The sequence below is a fragment of the Coregonus lavaretus genome (assembly GCF_964263955.1).
Source record: "Coregonus lavaretus genome assembly, chromosome: 20".
In the NCBI taxonomy this organism is placed as follows: Eukaryota; Metazoa; Chordata; class Actinopteri; order Salmoniformes; family Salmonidae; genus Coregonus; species Coregonus lavaretus.
The window spans coordinates 39427202-39434940 of NC_140007.1; the positions used below are offsets into that span (position 1 = coordinate 39427202).

General features: G+C 43.6%; 1 pseudogene across 1 annotated transcript; it reads left to right on the top strand.

Moving 5' to 3' along the window:
* The first annotated feature begins 4977 nt into the window (after positions 1-4977).
* LOC311148161 (putative protein 2) lies at positions 4978-7399 on the top strand (annotated as a pseudogene). Its single transcript has 2 exons — positions 4978-6313; positions 6607-7399. The product of its transcript is annotated as a putative protein 2 (transcript).
* The last annotated feature ends 340 nt before the right edge of the window (positions 7400-7739 follow it).

The window sequence follows — 7739 nt, forward strand, 5'->3', positions numbered from 1 at the left end:
GGAGGAGTGGAGGCACTGGTTAGAGGGGGCGGAATAACCTTTCATTGTGTGGATGGGTCACAAGAACCTGGAATATCTCCGCATTGCCAAGTGCCTCAACTCCAGGCAACCTCGATGGGCCCTGCTATTCATTCGGATCAACTTCACCATCTCCTACCGCCGGGGTCCAAGAATGTGAAGCCGAATGCGCTTTCACACCTCTATAGCCCCGCTGCTACACCATCAGACCCCAAGAACATCCTCCCTACCTCTTGTCTCACGGCTGCACTCGTTTGGGGTATAGAGAACCACAGCCTTCCAAGCCGGACCCCAGGGGGGCCCGGTTAACCTGATGTTTGTCCCGGACTCTGCCCGTTCCCCGGTTCTGGAATGGGCTCATTCCTTCCGACTGGTCTGACATCCTGGCTCTCGTCGGACCCTGGCCTTTGTACAACGATGGCCTTTGTACAACAATGTATTTGGTGGCGCACCTTGGTTCCTGACGTCTCCGCATTCGTTGCCGCCTGCACCACATGTGCTCAGAATAAAACTCTGCGGCAAGCAACGGCTGGCCTCCTTCAACCTCTTCCCATTCCTCATTGCCCCTTGTCCCATATATCCCTGGACTTTGTCACGGGTCTCCCTCCATCAGATGGCAACACCACTATCCTCACGGTGGTGGATAAGTTTTTCGAAGCCGCACACTTCATTCCCCTTCCCAAGTTACCCTCAGCCAAGGAAACGGCCCAGCTCATGGTGCAGCCCGTCTTCCGGTAGACATGGTCTCCGATCGCGGTCCTCAGTTCTCGTCCCGGTTCTGGAAGGCGTTCTGCACCCTTGGGGCATCGGCCAGCTTGTCCTCCGGTTTTCACCCCCAATCTAACAGCCAGTCGGAGCGAGCCAATCAGGACCTGGAGACGACTCCTCGTTGCCTCGTCTCCGCCAACCCCACCACCTGGAGCCAGACACTCGTGTGGGTGGAATACGCCCGCAACACCCTTCCCTCCTCAGCCACTGGACTCTCGTCTTTCGAGTGTTCTATGGGATATCAGCCCCCACTCTTCCCTGAGCAAGAGGAAGAGGTCAGCATACCCTCGTCCCAGATGTTCGTCCGCCACTGTCGCCGTACCTGGAAGAGAGCCCGGTCTGCTCTTCTCAAGACCACCTCCAAGTATCGACGACAGGCGGACCGCCACCAGACCCCGGCTCCCGGTTATCGTCTCAGGCAGAGGGTATGGCTGTCCACTCGGGATCTGCCCCTCCGGGTGGAGTCCCGCAAACTTTCCCCCCGTTTTATCGGCCCTTTCCCCATCTCTAAGATTCTCAGTACCCGCTGCTGTTCGTCTTCTGTTGCCCCGCACCCTCCGTATACATCCCACTTTTCATGTATCAAGGATTAAACCTCTGTCTCACAGCCCTCTGTCTCCACTTTCCTGCCGTCCTGTACCTATCTGACTCTGACCTGGTTTACGAACTTCTGCCTGCCCTGACCCTGAGCCTGCCTGCCGTTCTGTACCTTATTGACTCTGCCCTGGATTACTGACCTCTGCCTGCCCTTGACCTGTCATTTGCCTGCCCCCTGTTTTGTAATAAACATCTCCTGATACTAATTATTTATGATGTGTGTACTTTTGTCCTTGCTCAGTAACTGCCTCCATGTAGTGGAGCCCATGCCAGTGCAGGGCCATGATGTGGAGGCCTACTGTCTGCTGTGTGAGTGCAAGTATGAGGAACGCAGCAGCAACACCATCAATGTATTACTGACCCTTTACAATGACACACAGAGTTGATTTCAACTGATATTACCTGGTAAAAATGGACAGGTTTTAATGCTAAAAAGACTATGGTATAAGGAAGGAGTATGATATTCAAGAAGTTACATCCATTACTAAAGGAACAGATTGACTGGCTATCCATACAGCAGACACTCCCCTCCGTATTTATTTGGATTTAAATGTGGCTCTATACCCCAACATTTTGGATTTGAGATTTTTTTTACATTATATGAGGCGACAGTACAGAATGTCACCTTTAATTTAAGGATATGTTCATACATATCTGTTTTAGTGTTGCACAGTATACCAGTACCACGGTAATATCACGGTACCAAAACGTCATGATACTTATGATACCAACATTTTAGAATACCGTAGTACCGTTTCATAAGATACTACCACATCTTTCAGCCCTATTGATTTACTCAGCCTCTGAGTGCCAGAGAGGGAAAATGGAGCACAGCTTCGCGACAGGCATGCTTACAGCTTTACAACAATGAAAATGTCTCTAGCCCATTCAAAACATATGGCCCATATTACGGAGCTACCTTTTTTCAATCTGTCGCGGATTTTCTCACATTTTATATAATTTCGCAAACCATGTCGCGGGCTGTTTTAAACTAATCCCGGGCCACTAATTATTGGTTTGATAATAAACAACCTTGTTCAGTCATGTGTTTCAGATTATATTTTTCTAAATAGGAACTGAATGGTGGAGAATGTATTGTGTCATTTTGGAGTCACTTTTATTGTAAATAAGAATAGAATATGTTTCTAAACACTTCTACATTAATGTGGATGCTACCATGATAACGGATAATCATGAATGAATCGTGAAAAATTATGATCATACCCACAAAATCATGAATAAAGACCATATGTTACCGCTAAAGAAATGCTAACCTCTCACTATTACCAATAATACTTTATGGGGGGTATGATATTTGTGCCTCTAACTTTCTCATTAATCTTTATTCACAATTCATTCATGATTATTCCTAACCATGGTAGCATCCACATTGATGTAGAAGTGTTCAGAAACATATTCTATTCTTATTTACAATCAAAATGACTCCAAAATGACAGAATACATTTTTCACCATTAAGTTCCTATTGGGCAAAACATAATCCGAAACACAAACAAAACAAACAGCATATGCATCCAAGAAGTTTGTAGTGTCACAAGCTTGATGTAGTCATCGCGTGCTAGGAATATGGGACCAAATACTAAACTTTTGACTACTTTAATACACTATAAGAGAATTGTGCTTTCATTTCTAAGCAGTAAAACAGATACAGATGTAGGATCTTAATTTGACCAGTATTGTCTTTGCAAAATAATCCTGCAGCAACAGGATTTGAACCTTTTGTCCATAATGTGCTTGATCAGTGGTTAAACTATTAGCTAGACAAAAGTAGACTTTATGAAAGTGCAGTACTGTTAATATAACCTTGGTTTAGTGTGGGTTTTCAGTGAATTTATGCGGTGTAGGAAAATTGTCAGCAACAAAAGTGATCAAATTAAGATCATACAGTGCCTTGCAAAAGTATTCATCCCCCTTGGCATTTTTCCCTATTTTGTTGCATTACAACCTGTAATTTAAATGGATTTTTATTTGAATTTCATGTAATGGACATACACAAAATAGTCCAAATTGGTGGACCTGCCAAGAGAGGGCCGCCCACCAAAACTCACGGACCAGGCAAGGAGGTTTTGACTTTGGGGGGGTGAATAGTTATGCACGCTCAAGTTTTCTGTTTTTTAGTCTTATTTCTTGTTTGTTTCACCCCAAAAAATATTTTGCATCTTCAAAGTGGTAGGCATGTTGTGTAAATCAAATGATACAAACCCCCCAAAAATCCATTTTAATTCCAGGTTATATCTGTATACCCTCAAATAAAAGGTGGCATTCTGTATTGTTACCTATTATGAAACATTTGATATCAAATCCAAAATGCTGCAGTATAGAGACAAATTTTAACATTTTAGCTTCACTGTCCAAATAAATGAGAGAACCAGACTGAGACCATTGTGCAGAAATGCAAGTTTTTATTTAGGCCTTAATGTTCATCAGTAAAATTCATTCGAATTTCATTAAGGTATGTGATGGCCGAATGTTTTACATTATGGCTGGCTTACTGGTAACTGTAAGTGTAGTAGAAGGTTCCACTACTCAGTTTGCAGGTTATGCTGTGACTGCCAGACTTGAGCTCAGTGGTGCAGGTTCCCAGGTGGTCATCGAAGTTTAGGTCCTTGTCCCAGATCTCAAACTTCAAGGAAGCACTGGATGGCACATTCAGAAAGCTGAATACGGCACTCCAGGATGGATTATGAGTATCCTTGTGCCAGTCTGTCATGCCACCGGATTCGCCACCACACCAAACCTTGACATAGGGGTCAGGGTAATTACCAGCAATGTCCCCTTTAAGGCCGCTGGCATGAAGGCCGGACACTCTGACGTTTGCACCATGGACGCCAGCCAGCATACAGAGAAACAGCAGTCCCAGAGAGAGGGAGGCCATGGCTTTCAAAAGGGGAAAGCAAACTAAGAGAGGGAAAAAATAGAGAAGAGGAGATACAACACTAACAGTCTTCAGAGAAGAGGAGATACAACACTAACAGTCTTCAGAGAAGAGGAGATACAACACTAACAGTCTTCAGAGAAGAGGAGATGCAACACTAACAGTCTTCAGAGAAGATCTCTATTTGCACATAATCTCTTGCACATCTAGCATTCCAGTGTTAATACTATTGTAATTATTTTGCACTATAGCCTATTTATTGCCTTACCTCCATAACTTGCTACATTTGCACACACTGTATATATATTTTCTGTTGTATTTTTGACTTTATGTTTTTTACCCCATATGTAACTCTGTGTTGTTTTTATTGCACTGCTTTGCTTTATCTTGGCCAGGTCGCAGTTGTAAATGAGAACCTGTTCTCAACTGGCTTACCTGGTTAAATAAAGGTGGAGGAAAAAATAAATAAAAAAGATGAGATACAACACTAACAGTCTTCAGAGAAGAGGAGATACAACACTAACAGTCTTCAGAAGAAGAAAAATACAAATTAAGTCAGAAAAAGAGATGAAGGACAGGCATTATGTCAATTTTCAAGTTAATCATTTTGTTAGTGGTACAATATGCAAAATGCTATAAAGTACACTTGTTACAGGACTCATAAAAACTATAAGAAGATGAGAATGGAGTAGATCTTACCTGTGCTATGTAGAGTCTGGAGACAAGTGTCTGTATCTCAGGGGAACCAACCACTGATGTTTTTTCCTACGCCCAATCGCTGTTTATAAATACTTAATCGGGTAACCCACAGATGGTCTGTTCTCAGTGATGCCTCAACCAATGAGAGCACATGGAGGCAGCAGCACCTACAGTACAAGTGTTAAATGTTAACCTTTAATGCTGATTAAACGACGGCCAGGCTTTTGACCAATAAGGCAATTCCAAGTGGCAAATTTAGACAAACAGAACTTGGCATCATCTCAGGGTTGTTGGCATCATCTCAGTTACCACCTGCCCTTGAGCCACTTAACCCCCAACCTGCTCCAAGCGCTGCTCTGTGCCATGTGCAGCACTGGGTCAGCCACAGAGCATCACCTCTGGAGCAGGTTAAGGGTTAAGTGGTCTGCTCAAGGCCCCTCTGAGTAGGTGGCACCTGTTTTCGACAAATATCATAATTATGTAATGTATACATACATTTCTATTGTGTTGTCTATTCTACACTGAACATAAATATCAACACAACATGTAAAGTGTGGGTCCCATGTTTCATGGGCTGAAATAGAAGATCCCAGAAATGTTCCATACGCACAAAAAGCTTATTTATCTCAAATTTTGGGCACAACTTTGTTACGTCCCTGTTAGTGAGCATTTCTCATTTGCCAAGATAATCCATCCACCTGACAGGGGTGACATATCAAGAAGCTGATTAAACAGCATGATCATTACACAGGTGCCCCTTGTGCTGGGGACAGTAAAAGGCCACTCTTAAGTTTTGTCACACAACACAATGCCACAGATGTCTCAAGTTTTGAGGGAGCGTGCAATTGTATTTCTGTTCAGTGTATAAATAACAAATAATATGTGAAATATCCCCCTCCTTTTTAGATACATCCTTCCTTTCCTCTCTTTGTACCCCTGCATGTTTTACTTGTCAAATGTTTGCCTTTGCATTTCAAAAAGCAGCCAAAGGCTTTGTCTCCCGAACTTTAATCCAAACTACATTTATTTTCCATCCCCCCCAGGTGACGATCATTATCTACCTGTCAGTGGTGGGCTCTCTGCTACTCTACATGTTGTTCCTGCTGCTGGTTGAACCTCTCATCCGTAAACATGACCCCTACATCCAACCCCTTCACAACGAGGAGGACTCTGAGGTATATGAACAGATATACACCACACAGAGGAAAAACACTGGGGTTGGTAGGTTAAGATATGGTCTCTGCTTCTTAACATCTGCAACACAATGTTACGTCTGTCGGGAGGCTGTGGGATGTGAGGGTTATGAGGAACAATTCTACAGGTTTGCTGGTTTTTGCGTCACTAATGAATAGGTGTGTGTACACACACTCTCTCTCTCTCTCTCTCTCTCTCTCTCTCTCTCTCTCTCTCTCTCTCTCTCTCTCTCTCTCTCTCTCTCTCTCTCTCTCTCTCTCTCTCTCTCTCTCTCTCTCTCTCTCTCTCTCTCGACCTCTCTCTCTCTCTCTCTCTCTCTCTCTCTCTCTCTCTCTCTCGACCTCTCTCTCTCTCTCTCTCTCTCTCTCTCTCTCGACTCTCTCTCTCTCTCTCTCTCGACATGCGAGCGCAGCCTGATTGTGCTGCTGCTGCCCAGGGAGGCAGAGGTAACACGGTACTGGAACGGGTAGAGGGGGCCCAGCAGCGCTGGGGAAAAAAAGGTCCAGGAACAGCGCAAGAATGTCTTTGACCGACACAAGATGCTTAGTTAAACCCCAATGTCTGACTTCAGATCAGAGGCTAGAGTCACCTCCCAAGCTTTGTCCACATCTGCTGCTGTTGTACTGTCATTAGCTACATTGTTGTTGTTCAGGATTTCAGTTCCTTTGCCATTTCAGTACATTCCCAGCACATTTAGGATTGTTTATGAGCGTTACGGTAATTCTGTTTGGAACGATCGCTGGTCCAATGTCCTTTGTTACCAAAATGGTGGTTGCTGTCATGAGAATATAGATGTGTATCAAAATGAGGAGTATAGCCAAACAGCATAGTGTAAGTTGTGGTTGCATCATCATCTCTGCATCATCTGCATGGAAAGATAAAACGGAAAATGGAACTGGATATATTGCAAACACAGTATCAAAAATAAGCTGATTAAGAATATTTTTAACAAGCTTAAGCACCTTTTTTAAAATCATTTTTAATCCTCATTGTAGCATTGTTGTATTGTGAAGCTACCTCAGCGCACCAGATACTTTAGGTAGGCTGAACGCTTGTGAATGATAGGCTCACTAAATAGGCTGCCGGTATGTAATTGGTTACCTTAATTATTAGCTGGTGCCAAGCAATGTTCATTCCTTAGTTTAAGCACGACGCCAGGACAGCGGAGTCACTCACCACCTTCCGGAGACATTTGAAACCCCACCTCTTTAAGGAATACCTGGGATAGGATAAACTAATCCTTCTACCCCCCCCCCCCCCCTAAAAAAATTAAAATAAAAATAAATAAATTGTAAAGTGGTTATCCCACTGGCTATAGGGTGAATGCACCAATTTGTAAGTCGCTCTGGATAAGAGCGTCTGCTAAATGACGTAAATGTAAATGTAAATGTAAGCACTGTTTATCAGAACCACAGCTCACTGCTTGTGGTTCATTTTGCACTTCGTGATGATATCCTTTGCACTTAAAGACACAAGAAAGGAAAAGGTATTCCTTTATTTAGCCATGTAATGATGATTGATAGTTTGGCTGGCTTTGAAATATTTGTTGTTTGAGAGGCTGTCTCTACC